Consider the following 10,214-nt stretch of genomic DNA (forward strand, 5'->3'; position numbering starts at 1 on the left):
TGTTACAGCAACAGACATGGACTAGTGGTGCCCCACACAACAACTCAATGTCCACTATGTGAAGAAGTCTATACTATACTGTCTATACTATACTGTCCTGGTGGACACGGCAACACTTTTTTCATGGTTACATACAATTTTAGACTGATGTGGGCCAAAGCCTAGCACATACCTGCCAACCTTGAGACCTGAGAATTAGGGAGACATTCAAAGGGTTTTTACAGTGTTTACTTATCGGAAAAAAAATAAGTTAAATTTCACTGGCCGGGGTGTCCAAATTCAGAGGGTGCGTCCACCTGAGGACCCGGCCTTCGCGGTCTAAGTGGGCCGGTGTTCTGGGAATTTCTCCTACCCCGCAAACCGTCCTACCCGTTGTTCCTGAGCATGTGCGCGCATGCGCACAACACATAAAGTGAAGCAAAGCGCATCCGGCTGTGATTTAATGCTACCCCGTTGTCATATTTGCAGGAAAATAGGTAAGTAGTAAGTATTAGTACTTTTTATTGACGTTGATACTTGAGTTTTTTTAAGCCTTTGTGATTGTTTGTCAATATTAAAGTAAAGTCGCTATCTGCTTTCTGCACAAAACTGTCGAATTTGCAGCTTCGGTGAAGTCTGCTGTCAAGTTACTGGACACGTTGTATTTGCACAACACTTCTGAATCCGCAGCTTCGGTAATGTCGTTATTTAATAAGTTAAATTATTTGCATTGTTAACTGCACATATTGAAGCTCAGAAGAAAATGTTTACTTACATTCGTAGATATGGAGAAGAAGTGGGAAGAGATTTACGCGTTTATTTCTGCGGGCTCCAACCCTTCAGGATATGACAAGGCTCAGAGGCAAAACCTCAGAAGATATGCCTCAAAATTCCAACAAAAGGGTCAGTAATTTATTGTTAATACTAACAACTCATATATGTGGTTAAATTAATTTATAAATATATATTGTTCTACTGCAGATGGAGAACTCTTTGTTGGAACCAGAAGAGTAGTAAAAACCATGGATGATGCCAGGAAGATATTTCATGAGTTTCATTCATCTCCAATTGGAGGACACACTGGCACACACAAAACGCTAAATGCAGTGTGTTCCAGATTTTACTGGTTTGGTATGATAGTTGACATTAAAACATGGGTATGTATTAACTGTTTGCATTGTTGTTAAATGCCGTTTAAAATAAGAATTTTTTTTTTATATCAGTTAAAAGAGAAACTGTACACTTGCAAAATATAAATAAATATGATTAATTAGTGATATTACAGTAATAACTAGGGATGCACCGATACCGATACTGGTATCGGGTATCGGGGCCGATACTGTAAAATGTGTGCGTACTCGTACTCGTAAAAGTTAACCGATACCATGAACCGATACTAATGTAGCCCGAATTTGGGAGTAGATACTCATAATTCCCATGGACTTGAACGCCACGGTAACATAAGGTGTTCACAGTTATGTGATGTAACTGTACCCTGAATTTAATTTGCCCTGTAATATGTCACAAGGTAAATACAGGTAATTAGAGCAATCAAACTGTTATGTTAATCATAAAAGTATTATTTTATGGTATGTAACTCTGAAGGGAGTTAAAATATTGTTCAGAGTTCTAATTTTCTGGAGGCCCGTGAAGGTAGCATAAAACGGGACCTGTGTATCTGTTGCAATGGAGGAGGAGAAGAGAACGGCATGGAGAGATGCACGAGGTTAGCTGAACCAAAGTGAGAGACCCGGCTAGTTTTACTGAGGTTAACTAGCACAAAAGAGTGTGTGACTAGAAAGCTGACCGTGTGGGAGCTTCGCAACAGAGTGTGGGTGAAGTGACTTTTTGTTTCAACGGTCGCACCACCGTGGAAAACTGTGTTTCCAGCTACGATCGCCGAGGCTAAAGGCTAGCCCGGACTGCTTGGCTGCACCACGGAGGCAGCCGTTATGGACTGTCGGAGAGCTGGACAGTGACTGGCTAACGCGCTGTAGCTGAGACAGCATCGGGTCCGCAGGGAGTGGATTTAGTGTGGGACTGGTACACGGCGACCTACCGAGCAACGGAACTGTAAGTCAGACTTTTGTGCTCTTACTGGGGAGAAGAGGATTTTTCTCCATCGTCCGGCGCGAGCAGCAAACAGGCCTGCAACAAGTGTGAATGTGAGTGTGTGTGGGGCCCATGTGTGAATATTGTATGTTTAGTGGAGTTATATAACGTGTTTTGGAGTGTATATTAGTGAGTCACTTACCAAAAGGTGATAACATAAGTTGGGTTGTTTAATATAATTTGAAAGGGAATTATTTCATTTATACAGTGTATTTCATTTGGTTAAGGAATTGGAATATCATTTGAGTTTAAAAAAGGGATGTGTTGTACAGTATTTGTCTCTGCCCTTACGTTCAGTAAACGTTTCGTTTGTGTTAAAGAGTTGTCTGGGGTCGTTTCTTTACTGCTGGTTAAGTTTAACTTGTGTGTGGTAGAAGTATCGGATTTTGTACTCGGTATCGGCAAGTACTCAGATCCAAGTATCGGTATCGGATCGGTTTGAAAAAATTGGTATCGTTGCATCCCTAGTAATAACCTGTAGGCCTGGCAGAGAGTTGAAGACACACACAAAGTTTTGCTGCTAAATTGTTTGTTCGTTAGAGAATATATCATTAATGATGTTTTTTTTTTATAAATGAGAATGTTGAACATTTACGTGAACTCCATAAATATTTTTACCTTAAAGATTCTGGAATGTGACCAGTGTCAAAAAGTTGGGAAACCACTGACTGCTGTGCAACCGTTGCAGTGTATTCAGGTAAATATTATGCCCCTTTTACCCATCAAACTATGCTTCTAGCTCATATTCATGAAGGCAGGAGTGTTTGCCAACTAATTTTAACCATCGATGTTAATGTGTACATTATACAAATTGTTATCTATCAGTTTTTGATAACATTACTTATGTTATTCAAACTTAATTGTTACTTAATAATTTATTAATTTCTTTACTTCTAATTAAACTTTCATTACTGTCTTTACATATTTCGATGCCTGCATTTAGAGCCCTCCGAAAACTGGTGAATGACCAGCAGAATAACTGGGATCTGTATCTAGATCCCACCTTGTTTTCACTGCGGTCAAAAGTACACACCACAACAAAATACTCACCTTTTTTTCTGATGTATGGAAGAGAGGCAGTATTTCCATCAGAAGTGCCTGCTCAAGTGCCGGTGAGTGTTTGTCAAATTCTTTCTATGTTAGAACTAAGAATTGAAACCATTTAAGTAAAAAACCCAGTAATGTCTTTATGAATATGATATCATCTTGTTTTAATTGCTAATATCTACAAAATTTTAGATTTCCAACATCATTCTGCCAGACGACAAAAGGTACAGTGACTATGTACAGTCTGAAAGTGAAGCACAACATGCAGTTAAAGAAACTGCGCAAGAAAACATTGCGAAGTCACAAGACAAGCAAAAGGTTGCATACGCCAAGCGGGTCCTGAAAAAGTACAAAAATGTTGTGTACAATGTAGAGGATCAAATTCTGCTTCTAAATATGAGGAAACGTGGGCGAAAAGGAGGAAGACTTGAACCGGATTTTTCAGGTCCCTACACAATTGATGACATCAGTGGAAAATGTGTTGGACCGAAAAACGCTGAGGGAAATACTTTAAAAAGTCTATACAGTATTGACCACATTAAACCTTATAGAACAAGCCACCCTGTCCAAGTCTCAACTCCAACTGAACCTGTTGAGAGTAGCCCATCTTCTGAGATGCAGCCTTGCAGTCCTCAGCATCATCCTGAAGCGCTGCAAAATAACAGACCCTCTGTCATACAGTTTGCACCAAAAATAGCTCAGGTAAAATCAGTCCAAGCACCAGAAGAGCTTGTACCAGTGACCCCCCAGAAACCCAGCACGCAAGAAAAAGGTGGCATAGCTAAAAATCTCATTCTGACCGGTTGGTCAATTGTTGCCAGTTTGGCTAGTCGAATGGATAGAATTTTTTTTTTTTCTCCCCTCTTGCTAATTTTGACCTGTTGGTCCAATTTTGGCTAATTTCTCCCCTCTGGCATGGTTATTTTGTTGGCCCGTTGGCCCTTGTCTGTTTGTGGCCCGTTGGCCATTGACCGTGATTTTCAAATGGCAACTGTTATTACTAAAGAAACTTATCATATTTTGTTTTTTAGTGAAGTGGCTTTGGGCTGCAAAAGACACCGGGCGTGTGGAGGCAGTCGTTGGGCCATACAAATTGTATGACTCTTCTTTTCGCACACTGGAGGACAGTGGGTGGCTTTCTGATGAGGTAAGTGAAGTAATCATTTTTGGTCCTAGTGGTGGTCTGTAAAAATAATCTTCTTTTAATCCAAACAGGTCATTGATGGATACCTGCACTGCCTCATTAGGAAACAAAAGGCAAGTAAGAACGTATGCCAGTTATTTCACAAAAGCATTTTATACAATTATGTAATCTTTTAAAAAAACCTCTTGCATTTTTCAGGAACCCGTGTATCAGTTGTCTTGCGTTGTTGCAACCTCTCTGTTTTCTGGGAAGTTTAAATGTGTCACCAAGGTAATGTAGATGTTATATAGGTCATATAGTGCATGTTATGTAAATGAATCTAAACCTTTATAAACTTAAAAATATTCCACAGATGTTGTTTCCGGCTGAGGACATTTGGTTGTGCCCACTGAACTTCGGTGCACACTGGATCCTTGTGGTACATTGTTCTTTTTAGCAGCATATTCTTATTTTGAAAATGCTTACAACTGATTATGTTTACTTAAGTTAGTGTACTACACATATTCTACTAAATACCATTTTTATTTTAGGTTGTCAAACCTAAAATAGGTTTGACAACCTAGTGTGGAAAATGGAGACTCTGCCACACAACAAGCAGATGGACTCCAGCAGTTGTGAAGTTTTAGTGTTGAAGGTATTTAATAAGCCATTGTATTTAATTGTACTTATTGTATTTAACTAGAATTAAGTTAATCAATTGCAATTACTGTAACATATTTTACAGTTTGCCGAACACTACCTTATGAGTGGAGAGGTTACTAGGGTGCTGTCCACTCCAGAAGCCATTGGGCTGCAACGCACAGAAATTGCTTGCGAACTGCTAGAACATCAAAGTAAGTTGAGTCATGTGCTTTTGTATTGGAATAGCACTTTCAATTTTGTTTAAAAACTGTTATGTTGAATGCCGGTGTGTTTCTAGGTAATGCTGATGACTACTGTGTGGTTTGTTCCATGCTGGAAGCCGATCCTGAGTCCAGTATGATTGAAATGGTAAAACAAATAAACCACAAATGCAATATACAGTTGCTTGCAACATTATTCGGCCCCCTTGAACTTTTCCACATTTTGTCACATTACAGCCACAAACACGAATCAATTTTAATTGTAATTCCACGTGAAAGACCAATACAAAGTGGTGTATACGTGAGGAGTGGAACGACAGTCGTACATGATTCCAAACAATTTTTACAAATGAATAACTGAAAAGTGGGGTGTGCGTAATTATTCAGCCCCCTGAGCCAATACTTTGTAGAACCACCTTTATCTGCAATTACAGCTGCCAGACCTTTAGGGTATGTCTCTACCAGGTAGAGACGTTGTTCTTTCACGTGGAATTCCAATAAAATTGATTCATGTTTGTGAATGCAATCTGACAAAATGTGGAAAAGTTCAAGGGGGCCAAATACTTTTGCAAGCCACTGTAGTAATTATTTTCTCATGAAATTCGTAATGTTGGTTAACACACTTACACCCCCCCCCTTCTCCCTCTTCAGGTGCAGTGTGAGTTTTGTCTCAGATGGGCACATTTTGGATGTGCTCAATATGAGAGCAGCCTGGTCAAGTACTTGTGCGACAAATGTGCATAATTGTTATGAATACTGTTTATTTTCCACTTCTTTCTCCCTGTGTTCTGTTGGATCTGTAAATATCAAATATATATATATCTGTAAATATATTCAGTAAATATATACTGTAACTATAATGGAGTGAGTTCATTGTCAAAGTTTATATAGTCAAGTGTTCCAATCACTTCAATGGTGACAGCTGTATAACTTAAGCACCTTGGCATGCAGACTGCTTCTACAAACAAGTGCCAAAACATGCTACCTTTGTTATTATAAACTAGAAGCATACTCTGACGGGAAGAATTACGTGCCAAAACATGCTACCGTTGTTATTATAAAGTAGAAGCATACTCTATAATAACAACGGTAGCATGTTTTGGCACGTAATTCTTCCCGTCAAAGTAGAAGCATACTCTGACGGGAAGAATTACGTGCCAAAACATGCTACCTTTGTTATTATAAAGTAGAAGCATACTCTGACGGGAAGAATTACGTGCCAAAACATGCTACCGTTGTTATTATAAACTAGAAGCATACTCTGACGGGAAGAATTACGTGCCAAAACATGCTACCTTTGTTATTATAAAGTAGAAGCATACTCTGACGGGAAGAATTACGTGCCAAAACATGCTACCTTTGTTAATAAGAGCAAGAAGCATAATTCTGACGGGAAGAATTACGTACCAAACCATGCTACCTTTGTTATTATAAAGTAGAAGCATACTCTGACGGGAAGAATTACGTGCCAAACCATGCTACCTTTGTGAATGTGACCTACAAGCACACTTTAATGGGTAAAAAGAAGTGTCAAACCGTACTGGCTTTATGAATATCAGCTACAAACATACTCTGATGGGCAAAGTTAAGTGGCAAACCGTCATACCTACTTAAATTTGTACTGGAATTATTGTGTGGCAGCAGAAATGTGCATAAATTACGTACAGTAGGACATTTTGCCAAAGTAGGGCAGTTTGTCATAAGGCAGCGTAAAATTATCCTACTGGTAGGACGGTTTGCCAAAGTAGGACGTTTTGTCAGAGGACACCGTAAAATTTTCCTACAGGTAGGACGTTTTGCCAAAGTAGGACGTTTTGTCAGAACACCGGGTCCTCCGAAAGCCGGGTAGACCGGAAATGAGCGACTGTGAAATTGGGGGATCTAGCCTTCATAATTACGTCACCTCTGCCGTCTGCTCCTTGCTGTCTAAATAAAATAAAATATAACCGGGCGCTTGCGTAGATTCTCGACCATCTCACACTTCTGTTTAATCAGTTTTCTGTTCGACATTTATTCAGCTGTGTGAAAATCCCGGAGGAACCCTCCCGAGGGATTAATAAAGTTTTATTTAATCTAATCTAATCTAATAACTTTAATCTCAGCCAAACCGATTTACTCACGAACAAATAAAACACTGAAAAAGGCCAAACAATAACATGTTTAAGTTATTTGAAGTTTACACAACTACATTCTCGCCTGAAAATATGTTAAAAGTTTATTTCGCGACCCAGAAAGAGTAATAAGAGTAATATTAATACTAAGTAGCTGCAGTAGTAGCAGCTATTGTTGGAAACTGGAATTGGCTGGGCCAAGCTAGGATATGATTTTTCAATTTTGTTGTCCGGGTGGAAAATCGGGAGAAATTGGGGAGAATGGTGGCTCCGGGAGATTTTCGGGAGGGGCACTGAAATTCGGGATTCTCCCGGGAAAATCGGGAGGGTTGGCATGTATGGCCTGGTATTGCCTGTAACGTTATTATGACGGACACATTTTATGAGTGAACTTGACTTTAAGTGACTTACAGGTTTCTTTGAAAAATACTTTCTTATATCCAGGTTCTTCCTTTTTGCTGACATCCTCCTCTCAGCGCAGGCTTGCCGCTGCTAAAACTAAACAGAGCTCCCTGAAAGGCACAGCCAATCACATTGGCCATATTTGTCACATGACGTAGGAAAGAACGTAATTTAAATCTTTCTGCACCGCTGGGTGAATGAGACGTTGACAGATCGTTTTTTCTTTCTATCGGGTTTGTTTTTCTTTACTCGCAGAGATCAAATTATTGGTGGGGACAATTCAGTAATCGCTGGATATTGGTGGGGACATGTCCCTTCCGTCCATGCCAAATCGACGCCCTTGACTTAGAGAAGTTATTAATCAATCAATCAATCAATCAATCAATCTTTATTTATAAAGCACTTTTCATACAAACTGTAGCACAAAGTGCTTTACATGGTTAAAAGCAGCCCACCCCACCCTCCCACTCATTCCCCGCACTGTCATTAACAGAAGCGGTCATGATACACACATCCCCCCCCCCCCTCACCTTATGAGCATTGCATTATTGAAGGGATGAAACGTACACATGGGGATTTACTAAAAGCTGGGGTAATGATGAAACTCAGAATCCCTGGTAACATGAAATGAGAAATTTAAACATCTGCTGTTTCTGACCCTGGTACACTGCTCTTGGGTATCCTCCTGACATGTATGTAACTGTGTGGGTGCAAATATGTGTGAATCTGTATGCAGATATGACAAATAATCTGTCTTTTATCTTTTTCAGTGCGGCTACATATAGACCAGTGGCAGCTACTTCTGTTCATGTGTTGAAGCTAATAGTAAGATGCTAGCTCTAAACGTGCAGCACTAAACCATCCATAGTGCTATAATTCTGTGTGTGTGCAATTTGTAGTTCCTTTCAAACGGAAGAAAAATAAAAATGAATGCAGTGTGGAGGAGAAAGCAGCGAAGGATTCTGTCATAATCTTAACTGCATTGGGAAAAGGGGGGAACATATAGCTTAGTAGAGCTAAGTTGTTAACTCTCCCAAAGAATGAACCAAACAAAAAAAAAGAGAAAATCTAAATTATCAGATATTTTGGAGGGAAAGAGGCTAAAGCCTCATCCCCTATAAAAATGAGCAAACCTCAAATTAGAAAAATGGGGCATAAATTATCTTTCCTGTGTGTGGCAGGGTCCAGTTGTCTGTGGATTGACATATTTAAATTACTCAAATGCTTACTCTAGCAAAAACTGCAGAACTAAATGATTCTATTCTAGTTCTATTTTAGTTACAGTGTACAGAGGTAGAGTTTGAAGCACTGAGGAGGGACATGCAGTCTGACCGGGCACTTAGCAACTAAAAGGAAAGAGAAGAACATTTCATTGGTATGGGACAAACTGGGAAGATTAGGGTAAGGCAGAGTTGAGTCAGCATGATTAAACCTCTATAGGTAAGCAACTATTGACCAGGTACAATCCAAATTTACAAAAGTTGAAGTAGACCTTTAACCCTGCAATTAAAACTGTTTGTTTTTCAGGAGGTCTCAGTGTTCATCATGGCCATCCAGGTGTATTGTAAATATAATGCCAATTACATGTATTATTTACGGTCCAAAATTTACTATCACTCAAGTTAAGGAAAATGGGGTGTGAAGTAATTGTCTGCCTCAGAGTCCACCACCAAATTGTGTAACAAGGTCCAATTAGGGAATTTCTTATGATTACTGTCTATGAACAACCCATGCATGAAAATTTGTATGAATAGTCTAATACAGCTGTTTTAGCTTTTCAGTGTCTATTTTTCTATAAGAACAAAGGCTGTATAGCATTCAACTCAAGGTTGAACAGGTATGAAATTGCGATGCCAGTCATCTAAGGGCACTTCAGTATCTAAGGATAAACTGCAAACATAAAACATTACAAAACTATTATTTATCTGACCCCCTTTTAGCAAGAAATTTGGAGAGGAGGAACTCTCTTTTTAACAGGAATAAACACCCAGTAGAACTGGGCACAGGGGGGAGTGGTCATCTGCTGTGACCAGCTGGGGTGAGGAGAAGGAGACAGGACTAAAAACATGCTGTGTAGGAGAGGCAGAGATTGATAATAACTAATAATAACTTCAAAGAGAGACCTTAAAAAAACTGGAGGCCCAGCTTCCCATTCTACTTTTAAATATTCTAGTAAGCTTAAAGTTTGAGAGTGAAGTGGGGAGATACAGTACTATAGGAGCAGGATGGTAATAAAAAAAAACAGATTTAACAAGGAGCCTATGAAGAAAAGTCAATAGGAGAAATATACTCTGTCATTCTAGTCCCTTTCAGTATTCATGTGCAAGATTTTGATGTAGTTGAATGCTTTTTAAGGAGTTTTTACCACAACCAGATAATAATAATAATAGCTCAGCCTAGAAGTAATAAATGCATGAATTTGTCTTTCAGCATCACTCTGGGACAAGACTTTAGAGATATTGCAGAAATTGAAGAAAGCAGTCCTTAATATTCGCATATTAGCACATATTGGGATAAAAATAACTCATGGAAACCTCACAGTGTTAATGGAGACCAAGGTAATGCCATTCAGAGCAT

The 10,214-nt window shown here is 39.2% G+C and overlaps 1 long non-coding RNA gene across 2 annotated transcripts; it reads left to right on the forward strand.

The window, feature by feature from the left end:
- The first annotated feature begins 325 nt into the window (after nt 1–325).
- LOC102080702 (uncharacterized) lies at nt 326–6,118 on the forward strand. 2 transcript variants are annotated; one of them, XR_002058068.2, is made up of 15 exons: nt 326–476; nt 604–674; nt 763–882; nt 961–1,136; nt 2,717–2,788; nt 3,035–3,203; nt 3,331–3,910; nt 4,170–4,285; nt 4,354–4,395; nt 4,481–4,552; nt 4,635–4,700; nt 4,813–4,916; nt 5,007–5,115; nt 5,202–5,272; nt 5,776–6,118. It is a non-coding gene; the product is annotated as an uncharacterized LOC102080702 (long non-coding RNA). The 2 variants fall into 2 exon arrangements; XR_003215957.1 differs by lacking the exons at nt 326–476; nt 604–674 and having other exon boundaries at nt 686–882.
- Nucleotides 6,119–10,214: the final 4,096 nt, after the last annotated feature.

This window comes from Oreochromis niloticus, linkage group LG22 (assembly GCF_001858045.2).
Source record: "Oreochromis niloticus isolate F11D_XX linkage group LG22, O_niloticus_UMD_NMBU, whole genome shotgun sequence".
NCBI lineage: Eukaryota > Metazoa > Chordata > Actinopteri > Cichliformes > Cichlidae > Oreochromis > Oreochromis niloticus.